This window comes from Haliotis rufescens, unplaced genomic scaffold (assembly GCF_023055435.1).
Source record: "Haliotis rufescens isolate VD_foot unplaced genomic scaffold, xgHalRufe1.0.p SCAF_1, whole genome shotgun sequence".
NCBI lineage: Eukaryota > Metazoa > Mollusca > Gastropoda > Lepetellida > Haliotidae > Haliotis > Haliotis rufescens.
The window spans coordinates 19,800,783-19,821,439 of record NW_025963779.1 but is presented as its reverse complement, the minus strand read 5'-3'; the positions used below and the strand labels follow the sequence as shown (position 1 = coordinate 19,821,439).

The window sequence follows — 20,657 nt, the reverse complement described above, 5'->3', positions numbered from 1 at the left end:
GAGTTGTATGTTATCCTATATCAACAGTGGAGATCTCACATTATCAACCTGTAGTTTCAGACTGGAATACCTACAGGTATCTGTGACCTTGTGAGCTGTATGTTATCCTATATCAACAGCGGAGATCTCACATTATCATCCTGTAGTTTCGGACTAGAATACCTACAGGCTACTGTGATCTTGCTATTGCAAGAACCTTCAGGCCAGAACAAGGGTTCGATTCCCCACATGGGTAAAATCTGTGAAACCCATCTCTGGTGTTCCCCGCTGTGGTATTGCTAAAAGCAGCGTATAAAAATACAACTCACTCAGGCGACAACAGTAGGATCGGTCAAAGTGAAACCAAAAGCAAATATTTTCTATCAAGTTGTTTTCAGTGAATTACATTTAACTGTAAGTATGGGAACATGTTCTGACATACCTTTCCTTCAGAATTCCAATGCTGCCAATCTACATGTCAAAGCATGATTCCAATGTGTATGGCTTTGGGTCGGGAAATGAACTCATCCATCATTTTTCATGGAACCATTCCATCAGGTGTCACTGCATATAAATCTCCAGTCCCAAACTTACGCAATTGCTGGTCGCAAGAGGCAACTTAATTGGATCAGGTGGTCAGGCTCTGCGACTTGGCCGGTTGTGTGTAATCGTACCTAGACTGCACAGGGTGGTCAGGCTCTGCGACTTGGCCGGTTGTGTGTAATCGTACCTAGACAGCACAGGGTGGTCAGGCTCTGCGACTTGGCCGGTTGTGTGTAATTGTACCTAGACTGCACAGGGTGGTCAGGCTCTGCGACCGGCCAAGGCTCTGCTACTTGGCCGGTTGTGTGTAATCGTACCTAGACAGCACAGGGTGGTTAGGCTCTGCGACCGGCCCAGACTCTGCGACTTGGCCGGTTGTGTGTAATCGTACCTAGACAGCACAGGGTGGTTAGGCTCTGCGACCGGCCAAGGCTCTGCTACTTGGCCGGTTGTGTGTAATTGTACCTAGACTGCACAGGGTGGTTAGGCTCTGCGACCGGCCCAGACTCTGCGACTTGGCCGGTTGTGTGTAATCGTACCTAGACAGCACAGGGTGGTTAGGCTCTGCGACCGGCCAAGGCTCTGCTACTTGGCCGGTTGTGTGTAATTGTACCTAGACTGCACAGGGTGGTCAGTCTCTGCTATTTGGCCGGTTGTGTGTAATCGAACCTAGACAGCACAGGGTGGTCAGGCTCTGCGACCGGCCGGTTGTGTGTAATCGTACCTAGACAGCACAGGGTGGTCAGGCTCTGCGACCGGCCCAGGCTCTGCGACTTGGCCTGTTGTGTGTAATTGTACCTAGACTGCACAGGGTGGTCAGACTCTGCGACTTTGCCGGTTGTGTGTAATCGTACCTAGGCTGCACAGGGTGGTCAGACTCCGCGACTTTGCCGGTTGTGTGTAATCGTACCTAGACAGCACAGGGAGGTCAGGCTCTGCGACCAGCCCAGGCTCTGCGACTTGGCCGGTTGTGTGTAATCGAACCTAGACAGCACAGGGTGGTCAGGCTCTGCGACCGGCCGGTTGTGTGTAATCGAACCTAGACAGCACAGGGTGGTCAGGCTCTGCGACTTGGCCGGTTGTGTGTAATCGAACCTAGACAGCACAGGGTGGTCAGGCTCTGCGACCGGCCCAGGCTCTGCTACTTGGCCGGTTGTGTGTAATCGAACCTAGACAGCACAGGGTGGTCAGGCTCTGCGACCGGCCGGTTGTGTGTAATCGAACCTAGACAGCACAGGGTGGTCAGGCTCTGCGACCGGCCCAGGCTCTGCAACTTAGCGGGTTGTGTGAAATCGTACCTAGGCTGCACAGGGTGCTCAGGTTCTGCAACATGGCCGGTTGTATGTAATCGAACCTAGACAGCACAGGATGGTCAGGCTGTGTGACTTGGCTGAGTGTGACAGTCATCATCTAGACGGCATGTGAAGCTGCTCATTCATTTAGTCACTGGTTCAGAAGGCCCAGACTCATTTAAAGGCCACAGTGGCACATTTGGAATATTGTTCATTGTCGCAATAACAAACAAACTATAAACATATTTGATAGGACCTGCTAGATGACTGACTGAAGGTTGCCTTTCTATACCTCTTGTCCCGCCTACTGGAGGATTTAAACACCATGCTCATGCACATCCTCATGCTATTGTTAACAAGAATATTATGATGAAAAAGTTGAACTACAAGTTGTTTTTCTCACAGGAAAACTTTAGCGTGTACAAATGCAACCTGTTTTGAGTCATGCACTGATGACTTTTCAATGTGTAACATCACTTCAGAAGCAATTAATCTCTTCCTTTTAAATAAATACAAAAAAGAAAACAATCCATTTCATGCTTAGAATGATACTCAACAGCATTGGCCCCATATGTAGAATATACCATGATAGCTGCCAGTGTTGTCAAGGCCAGGGTGATCAAATACATTGGAGTCTCACAACCCCAGACATATTTTTATGGACATTAATAATACTTACATCCCTGCATGTCTGTCTGATCAGTCATCATTCTTCAGTTCTTCATAACACCATGGATTAAACACGTTTTACTTGAATATTTGGCCTTTATTACCAACATGAGAGTTGAAATAGGTCCAGAACAAAAAAACAGAAATAGAGCATAGTCCACTAAGATTAGTTGTGGATTTTCTGGACTATAGCTTATTTCAGCAAGCTACCATTTTCCTGTAACTTGATCTGCCCCAATGTGTTTGCCACATGGGAAGCATCAACAATCAAATATGCCAGCGTGAAGAGGGAGGCTGGCTATTTGCCAACAGTCAACTGCAACGCCTATTCAAATAAATATATTGCTTTTTTTTCTCCAACGTGTTGGAAAAATTATTCAATACAAATTATGGAACCAACATGTGTTTCTTTGAATTTGATATCGTTAGACTACCAGGGAGAAAGGGTTCTTGATGATCTCCAGGAGAGAATTATCATTGTAAACATATTTTATGTGATGTATATTCTTACTCTCTTGTTCTGGAACTTATTGCTCAAGATGCAACAGCAAGTGCCAGTATAAGGTTGAAATGTGAACTGTTTGTAATAAAGCCAGGGCACTTTCTTTCAGTCTAGGGTAAACATACACTTCCTGCAACGCCAGCACCGTCAAATGACAAACACATGCCAGGGATTATGGTTTCATTTCAAATATTTCAGTAAATTACTTCCAGCTCTTCTGTCAGTGTGGCAAAAACAATACTCAATTAACAGAGGAGAGCTCACTACCTGAGATTAATTTGCAGTGTATGTTAATCATCCATAAACCAAGCCAAAACAACTATCTGTATCAGTCTACTTCCAACTAATTATCAATGCAGCTAATAGTAAGGAGATTTCTCCAAACCTGCTGTGGAGAGTGGTTAAAGGAAATTTTTCTTGGTCCCATCACCTCAAGTCTGTTTTACAGGAATTAAATACCTTTTATTTATTAGCAACATATTTGAATTAGTGGACAACATGTCTTTACAGTCAGACATGTTTCCCTGTATCATCACATAGGCTGGTGCTGAAGACATCACACTCACGCACTCTCAACCCTGGTGAATAGTTCCATGTAGAGCTCACTCACTGACACTAAATATTTTCACAAATCTGAAATGTTTTATTTTGTAAAACCACTATTTCTACACAGGTGTACAGTGAGTGAGTATGGTTTTATGCCGCTTTAAGCAATATTCCAGCAACATAACGCAGGGGACACCAGAAATGGGCTTCACACATTGTACCCATGATGGGAATCGAACCTGGGTATTTGGCGTGACAAGCGAACGCTTTAACCACTGGGCTACCACACCGCCCCACAGGTGTACAGAGTGTGGTATTACACCACTTTTAGAAGTATTCCAGCAATTTCATGGCTGGATACTAGTAGTGGGACGACACACCAATGCATTGGTGAATTACATTTGTTTCTTCTCGATACAAGTATCAATCACAATCAATATCACGTAAATATTTTCATCCACTGCACCATACTTGACACTGCTAACTGGAAATTGTCAGTGTGCCAGGTATTTGGCCATTCTGTCTATGAAAAAAATGGCTTTCACGCCACAGATAAGATCACATGCACGTATTGTGATACGTATCAGATCATGAGCAAGGTACCGTGATATGTATGAGATTGCACAGTCGGTATATCGTCCTAACCCTACCGGGTACCCATGTAAGGTTAGAGGGACATCTAGTACGTGTAGTGAGGACATTAAGAATAAACTCGAAAATGTGGAAAATCTACCAGTTTTCAAACATAAAGTAAACTTCTTCAAGAAACAGCCTAGTGATACGTGATGCATTATTGTATTTCACTATAATTTATCGTTCAACTACATATCACTATTTCACCAAATCCTTGATGCCATTGTTAAACTGGTCATTTGATCCCCTGCAGCTGACTTCCGGATGTTTTCACCAAACACAAATGGCAAGGAACATAACTCATAATATCAATCACTGGTTTGAGTGGTCCAGACTCAACTATTTACAGACTAACATGACATAGCTGGAATACTGCTGAGTGGGACATTAAAGAAAGACAAACAACAGGAACCAATAACCAATACTATTGCAATCAGTTCTATTCAGACAAGGTGAGGTGAAATTGGGTTTAATGTCGCGTCCAAGATTATTGCACTTATATAGCGACATGCATGCACATGTGCGTGCGTGTGTGTGTGTGCGTGCGTGCGTGCGTGCTTGTACTAGTCCGGACTGATGTGGATTTATAGTGCTGGCTCACTGAGATACCATGCAGCAGTTTAACATGAATACCCCACTCAGACAAAGTATACTGACTCTGAGCCGGGCAGTCCTTGTTTTAGCCCCTTAATGCAGAGCGCCAAACAGGATAACAACAAGTACCATCTTTTTAACGTCTTTTGGTATGATGCGGCTTGGGATCGAACCCCGGACCTTCCGCTCTCCAGGCGGACACTCTACCACTAGACCACGGAGGTGGTCTCTATTCAGACAAGAAATAAAGCACAATTCTATACATAATAGATGGTAATTCTTCTACTAACGCAATAAATGTTATAAGTGTGAACGAGACTTCAGCATTTTTTATAGTCAGGCAGCAGAATGTGTGCCGAAAGAGAGACAGACAATTTTTATTAATTTGGTGAAACCCGTAGGCAAGGGTATGGCTGATTAATAGTTCAGCAGATTCGGGTACAACCAAGGGATGCAACTCTGCAGCACCTCAAGCCACTGTGCCCCCTCAAACTCTGAGGTCAGTGTGAAACCTTTTTGACTCCCATAAAAGTATAAGCAACTGCATGGTCATCGAACCTGAATAGAATTCACTAACACCAAGACAAGCATGCAAAAAATTCATGTCATTTCTTTAAAATGAAAAAAATAAAATAAATAAAGGCAATACCTGTAGATAGATGCGCTAGATCAGGTTGGAGAGGACTTGGAGTAAACTATTGCTTTTATAAGCGAGCACTTTCATGGCCATCCAGAACAGACTTACTTAATTTGTCATGTACTGGCATACCCTGAATCGGCTTGCTGGAGCTGAAAGAGCTTGACTATAAAAGGATGATTTATTAATGTTATAATGGGTGCAAGCCATGTATACTGCTGACAGTTGCATTTTAAAAACTTGATGTATATTTAACAATAAGACATGTTTATGTTTCAATTTTGTATGGCTCTAAATATAGAATATTTACAGTGTATGTTTATAGATACTGCTATTTTATTAGCATAAACTTGGAAACATTCAATATCAACAAAGTCTTATAAGACAGTTTATTTGGGTGTTGCCAGGGAAAGCTGCTCTCAGGAAGGATCAAGTTTCACTCCAAGACCAACTGTCCAAGTATGTTTCCAAATTGGAAAGAAACAAGTAGGCAGTATAAACAATTTCTGAGATATATGAATCAATTAGTTTATCCTGTGTCCCTAGAGAACTTCTGCAGCAAACAATCCACTGGTGCCACAACTCATTACATCTCAAGTTATACACAGAGACATTCAAACCTGTGGCTGGAGTCTATAGACAAATATTTAGTCTATAAAATCTTATATTTCACAATAATCTTCTCGCCTCAAAAATTAAACAAATAATTTTCCTGACTGGCTAGACTTGCTTTTGCAACCATATCTAGATAATAAAATAAATATAGTCCACAGTACTGGTGCAGGACTACTGGAGTCTACTACACTGGAAGAGTGAGTGAGTGAGTATGGTTTTATGCCGCTTTTAGCAATATTCCAGCAATATCACGGCGGGGGACACCAGAAATAGGCTTCACACTTGTACCCATGTCGGGAATCTACACTGGAAGAAAGCAAGCCATGCACTGTCTCAGCGTTTATGAAGGACAATGTTCCAAAACAGACTGAAATCAAGTCAAATCAAACTCAGTTTGTTCAAGCTTGGCACTAAAGACAGGGAATGGGGGTGCTTGTTCAGAAAAAGACATTGGCATTAATATCACGACCAGGATGGCACTATGAAAAGGTTCCAGTTCCAAGTAAAACATAGCATTATAACCAAATTGTGCTCCAATGGTAAAGCTCTCTTCTGCACAGTGGTCTCATATCTTGATATATGGTACATGTATCTTTGAAGGTCCCATGGAGTTAACAGAGTACCCGAGTTGTCCTATTTGTGCAAACATATACATAACATAGTGTTCCATATGATACAATGATCTGCCCTTATTTAAGACCTTATAAGGGTCCACAATCATCTCCACTAGCCTCACACCTTATACGAGTCCACAGAGCAACTTTACGATAACCAGCAATCACAACAAGACATAGAAAATCAGGGATATATTGCTGGACATTTCATATAACAATTTGTGTGTGTGTGCTGCAATATGACTATTCAAACACTTTAAAAAAATTCTGTCATCAAATGAGAAAGTGGAACGATCTTGGTCTGTAGCTCACCAAAAATTATACCATTTGAAATTAAGACATAGGTCATTCAAAGTTCTAAATCAATATGTACAAAAGCAGTTACATGAAAAATAATCAGATTTGTCACCACCCAAACAACTAGGCCATACACTGTAATCCCATGCATAGCGACCTACACAACCTGTTATCACGTGATTACCCATGTCACATCATTCTTTCTCATCACAACTCAGTGGAGACATGTAGTGTAAGATAGGATAAGTTTACAAATTTAGTTATTGTGGAAGCTAAAGCTTTCTGCATGATATTGCTTCATTCTAAAGTGAGGTCATGTATTTTTAAAGCATGTCACGTTACATAAACAGTGCTACAAAAAATCGGGATCATTCTTCAATGTTGGTTTTCATGTTAATAGATACTTAATAAATTCCACGAATTTGACAGGACATAATATTTATCTCCTTATTCAGTAAGTTGCAGCATGTAACTATCTACAATCCATCTTCTTCACGATCTACTTCTTTTGCAATTACCTTCACGGCCATCACACCAAACCAATGATTGGGCCTGCCATTCTTCACTATTTGATAACTGATATAGCATGGTCTGAAATGAATCCCCTTTTGAACTATTCGTTATCACATCTAAGATAAACAGTAAATGATATAGGCAGTGATATCACCTGCCAAAATATCTCATTTTATCTATGGTTACCCCAGATATGTAACCATTCCGGTCGTGATCATTATCAGAAGTGGTAGCCAAAATCTAGCTACAATTACCTGATTTACTGCAACATGACAGCTATCAGTTGATCAAGGTAGCCACTTGATACAATAATGGCACGGTCTCCTGGACTGTGTATGACAGGTGTGGTTTGAGTTAGCTACATTAGTAACTACAAGTTAGGCTCTCCAAATCACCTACACCATCAATCAACGGGTCAGAAAGATGTGATTCAGGTCGGCACAACTACTATGGAAACTGTCATGAGAGTATGAAGGAGTTGGGTCCAATGCTGTCATACAGTCACATCATGGCATGTCAACTTAATGTGGGAGGACTGCAGGAAGTGACAGATGTCGTAGAAGCAGTGTTCGAAGTAAGCACCTGCCCATAGGCCCGTGGCATCTTGTAGTTTCCGTAGTTTCAAATTTGAATGGTTTCTTATGGCCTGCAGTAAATTTACTTGTCAATATATTTGTCAAAATAAGCTGCAGTTTTTTAAATGAGGACCGGAAGAGTCTAGTCACGGCCTGCAGCTTCTTAAGTCCTAAAACATGGCAGCCTGGCAATATATTTTATTCCAAATACTGCGTAGAAGCCTTTACCACTTAAGAAAAGTAATGGTCCCGACAAGTCATCATTATCAGAGTCAAGCTGGGATTCAAACCTAGAATCAGCAGCTCCTGGCACAACTAAGGAACATCACTGCACCCTCCAGTCATCCATGACCATCCATGACCTTAGCAAACTGTGAAACACACACCCGACTAAGCCAAATACTGTTATGTCAAATATGACATAAAAACTCCCAACTATTATTGTCACACCAACAATATCGCTAAATCTACTGTGTTGAAGTTTACTGTTTAGGGGGAGAGACATGAGTTTGACACTGCTTTGTATTTCAGTTATGTCATAGTAAGTCAGGATAACGTCGGAGGGATCCCAAAGTGATCGGAGCAGTTTACATATGTTTTAACCAACCAAGATGAAATGATGTGTTTATCATGTTTATTCATTGTATTTTTTGTGTTTACTGATACCACAGACATCTAACCCTGAATCTACTATCTCTCATACTCTCCACTTGATAAGCCAGTTTATTATTTCATCAGAGACGGAAAGTCCTTTCCATGGTGTGTGAAGCAGATCCACTACTAGGTGACATATTTCAAAATGAAAACAAATATTCATGCATCACTAAAAAAAGATACTTATTAAAAATTTAAAAAATTCATTACATGGCATGGCATAGCATATGTATATAAAATATATATGCAAAATTTCAGCCCTACTGCTTTAAAAGATGAATATTCTTATTTGTCTGCATGGTACTAAATTGAGAGGTGCACAAAAGTACACCTCGATTAGCTGTATTGGGTTCACTTACATGTGAATCTAAGCACATCTTACCTTAAGTTTGGCCTGGATCAGCCTTGCCTTCGCTTTAAGGCAAGGCCGATCACACAAAAACAGCCCAAATTACAGTACTGGTTCGCTCTAAAGATTATAGCCCTTGTGAGGAGATGGTTGCCATTGACAACGGCAATAAATCATGTTGATACAAGTAACCTGACACACTGCTGGCAGGCTGCCAAAGGTTGCTGGGTTGCAGCCAATCCCAGTAAGGTGTTATCACAAACTTTAAATGCCAATGGCAATTTGCTCAGTGGGGAGCCACCATCGGTGGGCATTTACATGCAAATACAGCCACATAGTCATAAGTAAATATTTGAAGTCTGGGAGCGCAATAAAAACCATGTGAACCTGATTAGTAGTTGCCATGGCAACGGCCCATAATCAATAGCGGAAACCGCCAGGGTTCAGGAGCCCTGGCACAACAAAAGAGCCTTGCGGTGTAAATGGGCGGGCATTATTCAGTTGGAGTTGACACATGAACAGAGATAATTACACAATGAAAGAACTCCATCCATGCCAATAATGCACTTTACTGGTGTTTGGTACACTGCCGAACCCATTGAAAACTGCATTAGCATAAGAACAGAAGCAACCGCTATGTGCTTCATAACAAGAGAGGGGCACGAAGTAGTATTGATTGCAACGATTTTTTTGTGATTTAATATACATGACACAAAATATTTTCGTGTTGATAGACTGAGTAAGCGTTATACAGAGAATACTATCCTTTCTCTATACAGTGAAAAGTGGGAGACAAAACAATTTTCTCAATGTCATCAGACACAGGCATTGAATAATGAACCAGAGACCATATCTAATATATCGGTATATGGTCTCCGAAATGACATTCTATATATTAAATACTACTCATCATGCTCATTATCTTGACTATGAATGCCAATCGATGTATCATCTTTCAAACCACTTTCCGATTCTACTATCACTAACATTTTTTCAACTGCATACCAATATTAATGAAGTAGGCATGACAACATTAAATCCTACTAGTCACAAATATGGCACATGTGGCCTTATAACATGGTAACATAGGTTGTTGGGGAGAACGAGAAAGTGAACGGAATAGGAGCAAAGGAGAGACAATATTACTCCCCTAAGCATAAAATGCCACACACTTATTGCATAAATATGACAATAATACCTGAAGGCACTTTCAATCTGGGTACCAGGGCACATGTTACCAATCATTTCAGTGAATGAGTGAGTGAGTATTGTATTACGTCACTTTTAGCAATATTCCAGCAATATCACGGCGGGGGACACCAGAAATGGGCTTCACATATTGTACCCATGTCGGGAATCGAACCCGGGTCTTCGGCGTGACGAGCGAACGCTTTAACCACTAGGCTACCCGACCGCCCCAATCATTTCAGAATTCTGGGAGCATGTTTTCGAGACACCATTGCTGGGTTCACTGGCGCTATATCATCATACACATTCAGTCAGGGGTACAATTATTTTTAGGGACATGTCTAAATGTTGGTGATGAATGGTTACAGAATATAAGTGACAAAAACTATTTCATATTCATAAGAAATTTCTACGACAAGCACAGTCCATTGTATGACTATATCATGAGCATGTGTTTATGAATCACTACCAAATAGTGATGATACCAGGTGTTCGCGAAAAAGTGAGCATATCCTGCTCCACAGGGGGCATCCATCACAAACACATGCAAGGACAAGTCCCTTGTTCACTTGAAAAAATATGTGAACAATTGGTCCAAGAAGAAAATGTCCTCCACATGTCTACCATAAAACTTTTTGAAAACTTTACTTAGGCCTTGAATGTTGTAACCCTGATCAAACAACTTTTAAGCAAGTCATATGATTTGTTTTGTTTGTTGTTTACTGCCACACTCAGCAATATTCCAGTTATATGACGGCGGTCTGTAAATAATTGAGTCTGGACCAGACAATTCAGTGATTGACATCATGAACATCGATCCACACAACTGGGATACAATGATATGCATCAACAAAGTCAGCGAGCCTGACCACCCGATCCCGTTAGTCGCCTCTCACGACAAGCATAGTCGCCTTTTACGGCAGGCTTGGGTTGCTGAAGACCTATTCTATCCCGGATCTTCACGGGTCATATGACACTCTCGTAGAAAGAGCATGCTCTATAGTACATTTGTACCCTAAAAACTGTGAAATGTACACACCAAAGGCTTGAGCTGCTGGAACATTGCTTGACTTGAATATTGCGAAAGTTGACATTTAATGGGGTAAAACACCCCAAGACACTTCAGTTCATTTGAGCCTTCGGTTCAGGAAAGCTATCTACACAAAAAGAATTGCCATCTGCGACTTAAGCATCTTATCCAAAGCACGGATCTAGTAACATATCTTCCTGCCTAGTTAGAATAGCTGATAACTGTCCATACATAACACTACAAACTACAGACACAAAGAAAAACAGACAAATACAGGCTTGTAGGCAACAAATCTATCTGGCACAGTGAGTGAGTGAGTGAGTGAGTGAGTGAGTGAGTGAGTGAGTATGGTTTTATGCCGCTTTTAGCAATATTCCAGCAATATCATGGCGGGGGACACCAGGGGCTTCACACATTGTACCCATGTAGGAAATCGAATGTTTTGGCACAGAGTGGATTGCGTCATGAAAAATATCAAGCATGTTATCCGGGCAACTGCTGTGTCCCTGTATCTATTACCTCCTTTTCAATTTTGATTTGCAAAGTGTTTGCATTATTTGCAACAATGGAAGCCGCACCATCTGGACCTTTCATTCCCAAAACGTTTTATTTTTCACACTGCTCAAATCCCTGGCATGTCGATAAAATTTCGTTTAAAACTTGTGACCAGACTAAGTGCATGTATAAGAATTTATATGTTGTCTTGGAAAAAACGCATGCTACAGTATATCACATAAAAAAAGAACAGTGGTGGGTCTTATATCTGCCAGGCATCAGGCCCCGACAACCAAGAAAATACACTCCATGATCAAATTTTGCTTGACAGTTTTATATGATGTCAAGGCTATTACAGCAGAGCCACTGTGGCTAAGCCATGAATTTAAAGAAATAAAATATGTAAGAAAAAAACTCTTTCATAAGGGCCTACATCATTTCAAGGGGGTGGTTGGGTAGCCTAGGGCTTCGCTCGTCAAGCCGAAGACCCAGGTTCGATTCCTGTCATAGATACAATGTGTGAAGACCATTTCTGGTGTCCCCCGCCATGATATTGCTGGAATATTGCTAAAAGCGGTGTAAAACCATACTCACTCACTCATTTCTACTACTGACAGATTTGTATCATTTGAACAGTTGAAAGTAAACTATAACATGAAAGGTACAATTTTAGACTAATCGTTTAATACTTAGTATTCCAAAGCAATGCAGAGACACTATCTCAAATAATATGAATATTGATATCTATGGTGTTGGCTTGAACCAAAGTTGTTGAATAGCTGGGACACACTAAAGTGCAAGACACTTCAACAATTTATGCTAATTGAAACACTGTTTAACGATGTACGTTTTAAGTGGCAACTAGAGAATAATATTGATATTTGGAATGTGACATTTCTCTTATTTCGACAAAGTACCTATGATGTTAAGCTTCTTTATTTTCAACACAGATGTTTACATTGAACTATGTGTACCAAGAGAGAATGACTTAAAATGAAGCTAGGTGACATACATCTTTGTTCCTTTGTAAAACTGAGAATGAGACGCTAAACCATGTATACTATGAAAGTTCTTTCAGGTGTGAACAATCTCTCAAATGTTTTTGGTGATACTCAGATGAGCTATTTTAAACCAGTGAATCATATAATGGTGGCTGCGTGAAAATATATACATAACACCTTTTTCAAATGTGCATCCTTCTCATTTTAACCATAATAAAAATTCAAATAGGTATACTTTAGAAAAGTTTATTGCCAGGAAGAATGGCCAATACAGTGCTTTTGCAATAAAAGGGGCTTTTTTGAATATTTGTCTTTGAACAATAATGTTAATGTTTACAATATATTTCAATGTATCTCACATGGATCCATATTGACACTCTGTATAAACTTGTACCTGCACCTGCTGATGTGAATAAAAGAGTAGATTACATCCCTTTTATGAATCTTACTTTGTCATTAAGTGAGTGAGTGAGTGAGTGAGTGAGTGAGTGAGTGAGTGAGTGAGTGAGTGAGTGAGTGAGTGAGTGAGTGAGTGAGTGAGTGAGTGGGGTTTAACGCTGCTTTTAACAGTATTCCAGTTACATCATGGCGTGTCAGCTTAATGTGGGAGGAAAGCCCGAAGTGATGCAGGTCTCAGACGTTTACCACTTCGGTGAAACCCACGAGCACGGGTATGGTGCTCACAAACCTAGAAACATAATCGGGGCGAACCGGGATTCGAACCCACAATCATAGGTTTCTGGCGTGCCCATTGTCATTAGGGAAGGAAGTTAATGACATGCTATAGTTCACTACTACCATGGCAATGATCAACAAAGCTACTCTTATAACTTTGAAACCTCCAACCCTATGAGATATCACTGTTTTGTTCTCCATATAACCTAGAGGCTTCTGGTGTCTAAAAACCAATTCAATTTCAATCAGTTTGTCACATTGTGTCTGGAGCAAACAGCCTAAAGAGCAAGTAAAGTGAAAACATGGTTGCAATTTGTTGAGAATATCAATTTCTCCAGATATATTTATTCAGTTTCCAAGAGACAAAAATGCATAATATTCATAAAAGTATTTAAATGTCCAAGTGTAAGTGTTGAAATCACACGCTTGTAATCAGATTCCAAAACAAACCTCTTTGGGGTCATGGCCTAAAACTCCCGGCATAGCAGTGACAGCTGTTTTCATTGGCCGATATGATTGCCACGTTTATCAATCTTGTGATTCTTAGCCGATATACATATACTGTTTCTGTTGATCCTACAAAAATAACAACATTGCATACATTGTTGAATGTATGAAACAATCTTTGATCTTCACATTGTAAATAATTAAAATACCAATTAACAATTGGTAACTAGCATTTTATTACTAATATCCTGTTTGGGTAATAAAACACAAGCTGCCCTCTGCCCTATTCCACACAATAAATGCCTGTCAAGGAATAATCCCCAGAGTAGACAACTGATTACAACTGAGGAACCTGTTTTTACCCCAGTAAGGGGAATCCCCTCAATGGCAGAATGTTTCGTTTGGGGGACGATTTCACCTGTCATTTCTTATCTTCTGTTTAAGCTATTTCTGTTTTTCAAATAACATTTTGGCCAAGAATTTGTGATTAATTATAACCTAAAGTATTAAAATCTGCAAAGTTGCTGTGTTGACTTTTCTTGCCCCTTAAGTCGGCAGTTACAGGAAAGCCGTGTGTTTTTTTAAATGGTTTGGTTGTCAGGAAAGTGTATGGGTGTGAAAGAGGGATGTATTTTGCCAACCCCACATGTCTATCATAGAATGAAGGTGACACAAAGATCATTTATCTTACACTTTCTCGTTTGTGTTGATTAGATACGGTGTTCGGGCCTTGATGTGAAAGTAGGGATAATATTTCAACTTATACAATAAACTAATTAGGTAGTTCACAATTGATGTAACATGGAGACTGGAAAATTTACTAGAAAGATATCTGTAACTACTACTTTCAAAATATTATTTCAATCTTAACAATACTTCTTTGCACAAAACTAAAAAAATCTTGATTATGAACACAAGTTTATCATCTATTTTGTATAAAACTAAACGGATAAAATAACACTCATTAGTAATGGGATGTATCTAGATAATATTTACTTACGCAGCTTGAACAATGAGAATCTTTCAGTTTATGTGGTTGAGTGTAGTAGTGTTTAAGCCAAGTATCTTGAAATCTGTCTTTCCTATCTCTACAGTCATAAATTCAAAATGATATAGATGCTTGCCTTGACTAAATAAGGCAGAAAATCATTCCGCAATTGACAAACATAAACCAATCACATGTTTAAATATCACCTGTACAACACATCCAATCACAACCAGTAAAAACATTCAAAAATAAATATTGTTTTTAGACTTGTACGTGTGATCCCTTGTAGTTCATGCTGACATTCACCACAATACTTGGTTGCCAGGCAATGGCAGTAGTCTTCTTCAACAAAAAGATCCCCTGTAATTGCATTAAATTCTTGTATCACACATATTGTATCTGCTAAACATGAGTTTCCTAAAACCTTTGGCAAACAAAGTCTTTTTGTAAAATGTCAGTTTCAAAAACAAACAGCAACAGGAGAGAAGTTCTGTAGTTCACATGACACCAGTCTACATCTCTTTCTATCATACCGTAGAGTAATACTACACATGGAGCTATGGTAGATATAAAAAAGTGTGATGTGACTTTTAAGATACAATCGAGCATGCTCTTTCTACCAAGATTTCAAAGAGCGCCATACGTATCTTGCTCAGGAGTTGTTTGATCAAGGTTACAACATTCAATATTCATTGGATATGGAAAGGGTTCTGTCGCTTTGTTGTTCACACCTTGGTTACACTATTTGAATTTATTTAATTAATTTTTCACTAAATGCATCATTCAAAATCAAGGCAAACTAAAAACTGAAACTGGACAAAAGAGTCCTTCTTTTCAACATTTAGGTCCAATGATGAGGGTTGCTTAAACCTGAAATCAGTAATATACATAAAAAAGATCCAGCAATTTCCAACACCTCAAAATGTCATCAGAACTATATGTACAAAGTTAAGGTAAGATAGATGGATGAACAACTTCTTTATTACAACTAGGAGCGATGTTTCGGTGGAGGTTCTAACTCACTTCACTTGCTTGATAACAGTGTTACAACCTACACAGAAACGTCGCTCCTAATTGTAATAAAGAAGTTGTACCTCCATATATGTTATCCTTACTTAGTACTCCAACTTCTAAATGCCTCTCAAAGAAGTATGATATGTACATACAGACCATAGGTCAGTCCAGGGTTAGATAGACATGCAGAAAAGATGATACAAATGATGACATTTGAGAGAAATAGATACACTGAAGTGGCAACACTGAAGAGCCAAAGAACTCTTAAAGGGGGACTCTGATCATGATCTGGGGCCCATACCCAGGCTTGGTCCAGGTATCAGAATGAGTGCCATGTGTCAAAGAGCCACTCAACTTCCATTGATTTACCCACATGAACTAGAAATAGAAGAGGCTAGTGAGACCGCCCCCTGTTTCATATTTACATCTATGCATAAAGATTCAGAATGACACAAAACTCTCCACAAGACTGTATGACAAGTGTGAATGAGTTGGGTTTAACGCTGCTTTGAACAGTCTTCCAGTTATATCACAGAGTGTCAGCCTAATATGGGAAGAAAGTCCAAAGTGATGCAGGTCTCTGGTCGTTTACCACTAGAGTAGAACCTCATTATCTCAAACTCTGTTATCTCAAAAGTACCAATATCTCAAACAAATTCTCCGGTCCCGACAATCTCTATACATAATTTGCCAGCTTATCTCAATAAATATACATAGCGCCATCTTGAACCTTGGACTAGGTCCCTATTTTACTGAAGAATTTTGTACCTTTATCTTGAAGTTGGTATTGCCACAAAAACAGTTTTGAGAAGTGCAAGCATATCTTGTACCTTTCTCAACCTATCTAACAGTTATTTAAACGAAATGTTCAACCAATTTTATCTCACCTTACATTAGAATACGAGCTTCTGATGGGTTAACGAGTGGGCAATTATTTTTGATGTAGCCCACACATGCATATCATTTAGAAATAAATCGTAACACACCTTAGTTAACGTAGATAATCTTGGGTATCACTGAGCTGAAATGAACCGATGTTCATCCGGATGTATTGGGTAAAGGAAAGTAACTCAGGTTGTTTTCATCGTCTGCTAGCTGTCAACATGGCTGAATCAAAGCATTTTATTCAATGAAACTTCGGACATATGTCCCCGGTGTGTATGAATGAATGTCAGTGAGATAAATTCGTTGTCAACTGATCCCTCTGGGCATATGGTGTGATGTATCCTGTATGTGAGCCAATGTACCCCTCGTCTGACAGCTCGGGTTACATAGACTCACACACAATGTACATCACACCATATAGCCCCTGAGATTGATTCACAACTTATAATGTACCGTATTCGACGTAATAAGCGCCCACAGCGATATTTGCTGATATATCGGCTGGTGAACAATCCCAATTAGCACCTCTTCCGATTGATCAATGTACACAAGACTTTTTTATTCCCGTATAATACACACTCGTGTGTTATATACACCCTTAATTATGGGCAATTAAAATCTGGGAAAATATATCTGTCGTACATAAACATTTCAGGCTGTCACCATAAACCATGAAATTTATCTTTCAACTCTGTTTTTTCCACCAAAATAATATTCTAATAAGAGCCTCCTATTTCTAATTTTGAGAGTGCCCTGCGCGCTTATTACGCCGAATACGGTACTTATCTTTAAATCCAACTGTAATCTTTATTGTATGCTGATATCATTACTGTTTGATAGAGATTCATAAACTCATCTTAGGATCTATTTCGAATCGTACAATCAACTGTACTTTAAGTAGAGATTTCTTATGAATATGGAAAGGGTTTTGTCCGTTTACTAACTAACCCCTAGCACTGTCTCTGTATAATTAAGGAAATAACTGACTTGGTAACTTTGTTCAAAGGTCAAAGATCTCATAACATAATTGTTTTACCCGTAATAATGCTAACAACACAATCAACAAAATAAGGATCTGGGACGAACCGATTCCAGAGGAGTACCCACGTTTCAAAACTGTATCTTAAATAATCTTTAAAGATTGTCATACCGGTATAAACAACATTGTCATTTTCATTGATAACCAGATTGGCGGTGGAGCTGAAAATGAGTCTGCTCACCTAAATACCTCGGGAGGGTGTGACTCAACATCACAAGGCAGTATGTGGTCCTTGGTTTGTGCAGAACAAACACCACCAATGCCAGTAGACTGGCTGCTATTTATCTTCTCCTTTAATAGCATCTTCTGCTTAAGCAGAGTAAACACCGTCATACATCTCCACCAACAAAATGACAACTATCCATGCTTTCGTCTGTGTTTACTCAAATCTAGAGGGTGTCATTATCCAACATATTTTTTTCAGATTTCTTTTCACAAATTTACGTTATTTTTTGAGTAGCTTAAATATTTTTAAGGTTGCTATTTTCATGGGTTTTTATTAAATATTTTTACAGTTTACATTGTTTCAGGGGTATTTTCTGTCTGGAAATTTAACATCTGTTCTGAAATAACAAAGTAAGGAGAATGTTTTAAATATGGTGATCAAGCACAGATTTCTTTTCTGTTTCAGACAAATTGACAGATGCAAAGAAATGGATCTTATTGTAGAATTTGACGTTTGAACCTTTCAGAAAATGAATATGACCGTCCCGTACTCATATGTCTAAGACTTCCCACATTGCTGACAAGATACTTTTTTCTTAATTAGTTTAAGGATCCTCTAACCCTAAAAAGATGGTAAGTGACATAAAATACAAAACTGAAAAGCACTATCAATATTTTTGTCACATGAACTCTAAAACAACATAACAACTGCAAATAAATTGTACATACAACATGGCTGGCTGAGGAAGTAAAACACATAGTGGCAATTAACTTCTTACAAAAATCAGAGAAGTCTTTTTTAAGGTTTTCTCCACCTCTCAACTAGAAGTTTTACAATAAAAAGCCATAAACCAAAATAAAAGTGGCTGAACGAGGAGGAAGTGCTCTGAGACCTCTGATTTATTTTCCCAACTGTTTTCAGATTTTCTAGACTAACATGACAAGTTATACAAAGCAAACACAAGCTGAGACTTGCCCAAATAACAGTTGTATTACATTTGTAGCTCGTATGTGAACACACAAAAGCTATTCAGGTGGAATCATGCAGAAACACAAGAGGGGAATTGTAAGTCTGACAATGTGACATCTAGGACAAGGCAAGATCAAATATTCAACCTTTGACATATCAGAACACAATCCTCTACAGGTATATCTTGCCAGGTCAGGTTACTGCTACAGCTGTCCCGAAAGACACCTTGAACAGGTTCATTGAAGCACAACCTAAACTTAGCTCTTTTTGGGCCAAACCTTTGACATGATTAAGACGTAAGACACACAGGGACCTATGAGCACTAAGCCATTTGTGATACACTAGTTTCTTCTGGGAAATAAGCAATGATATCTGCTAGTATGTTTTGTAATCACTGCACTACTCAAACTGTGGTGTGTGGTTTGTTTGTTTGTTGTTTAACACCGCACTCAGCAATATTCCAGCTATATGACGGCAGTCTGTCAACAATCAAATCTGGACCAGACAATTTGGTGATTAATATCATGAGCATCGATCCACGCAAATGGGATCGATGACATGCATCAACCAAGTCAGCAAGTCTGACCACCCGATCCTGTTAGTCACCTCTAACGACAAGTGTAGTCGCCTTTTACGACAAGCATGTGTAGCTGACGACCTATTCTACCCTGGATCGTCACGGGTCGTGGTGTGTGGTAGCATTCTAAGAACATATTTTAAGTCAATTCATCGCCAACATAAAGTATTACATTGTAACCAGAATCTATAATCAAATTTCTTATGAATATGGAAACAGTTTTGTTGCTTTTAGGTTATTATTATCATTAACATATTTTTAAAAGCTGAATCCTATTATAGAATTTTATGCAAAAATGTTGACACAGTGATATCCAGGATGCCTCTATTGTAAAATGTGATTTTGATGCACAATTTAACAAATGAGTTGAACCTGTGAGAATGCAGAGACACCTTATTTGCATTCAAACAGTAAAAAAAAACATTATTAGTTAAAAAATACATATTTTACAATCATCATCATCATCTTGTAACTCAAAAAGGCTCATCCTTTCTCACAACTTCAATCATAGATCCACCAACTCCAGTTTATCTACGTATAAAAATGTATTTCTTATTTGTAAAACCAGACTAATAAACAGCTAAAAATATTAAAATAAGGGCCAGACAGTGCACGGTAATGTTCATATCTATTTCCTGGAAAAGTTCCAAGTTTGGGTAAAAAAGTAAGGAATAAGGCATTTGTCTGAATACTTTCTGTAGTTGTTCGAATTATTTCTCAATTAAGACAAAAATCAACTGATTTTCTGCCACTTAGTTGCCTTTTATTTTTATTTACATCATCCACCAGAAGGGCTCCATCCAAATCTGTGATGCCAGCCATCCACACTGTAGCTCACCTCATATTGGATGTCTGCAGCATCACAGATCCAATGAAGTTCATACAGGTCTTGAAGGACAAAATATGGAATACACAAACTATGTGTCACGAACAACATATTCACTGTAAATTAATTGATAGAAAAATAAATGTGAGCCTATCTTCCATTTTAACTGTCTTCCATTGGCTTCCTAAATACAAAAACGCAGCATCATTAAACTTGGTTCAAGCACAGCACGAAAATCAAAGGTCATAAGATGGAGCCGCATGTGCCTTTGAGGAATACCAGTATATGTTACTGTCACACCTACAGACAGTTAAGTCATCACTTCTACAGACAGTTAACCAGTGC

At 39.3% G+C, this 20,657-nt stretch overlaps 1 protein-coding gene across 7 annotated transcripts in view; it reads right to left on the bottom strand.

The window, feature by feature from the left end:
* The window catches only part of LOC124113391, a 91,109-nt gene that overhangs the window by 17,832 nt on the left and 52,620 nt on the right, over positions 1 to 20,657 (bottom strand). The window contains exon 1 of one of the 7 annotated variants that reach the window (XM_046473708.2): positions 9,046 to 9,433. The exons of 3 other annotated variants lie outside the window; for them this stretch is intronic. The gene's annotated coding sequence lies outside the window, so the exon portion shown is untranslated. Of the gene's footprint in view, positions 1 to 421; positions 1,988 to 2,493; positions 3,156 to 5,407; positions 5,507 to 9,045; positions 9,434 to 20,657 lie in introns of those variants that run through there. 3 more of the 7 variants (XM_046473711.2, XM_046473712.2, XM_046473706.2) reach the window with 3 other exon arrangements.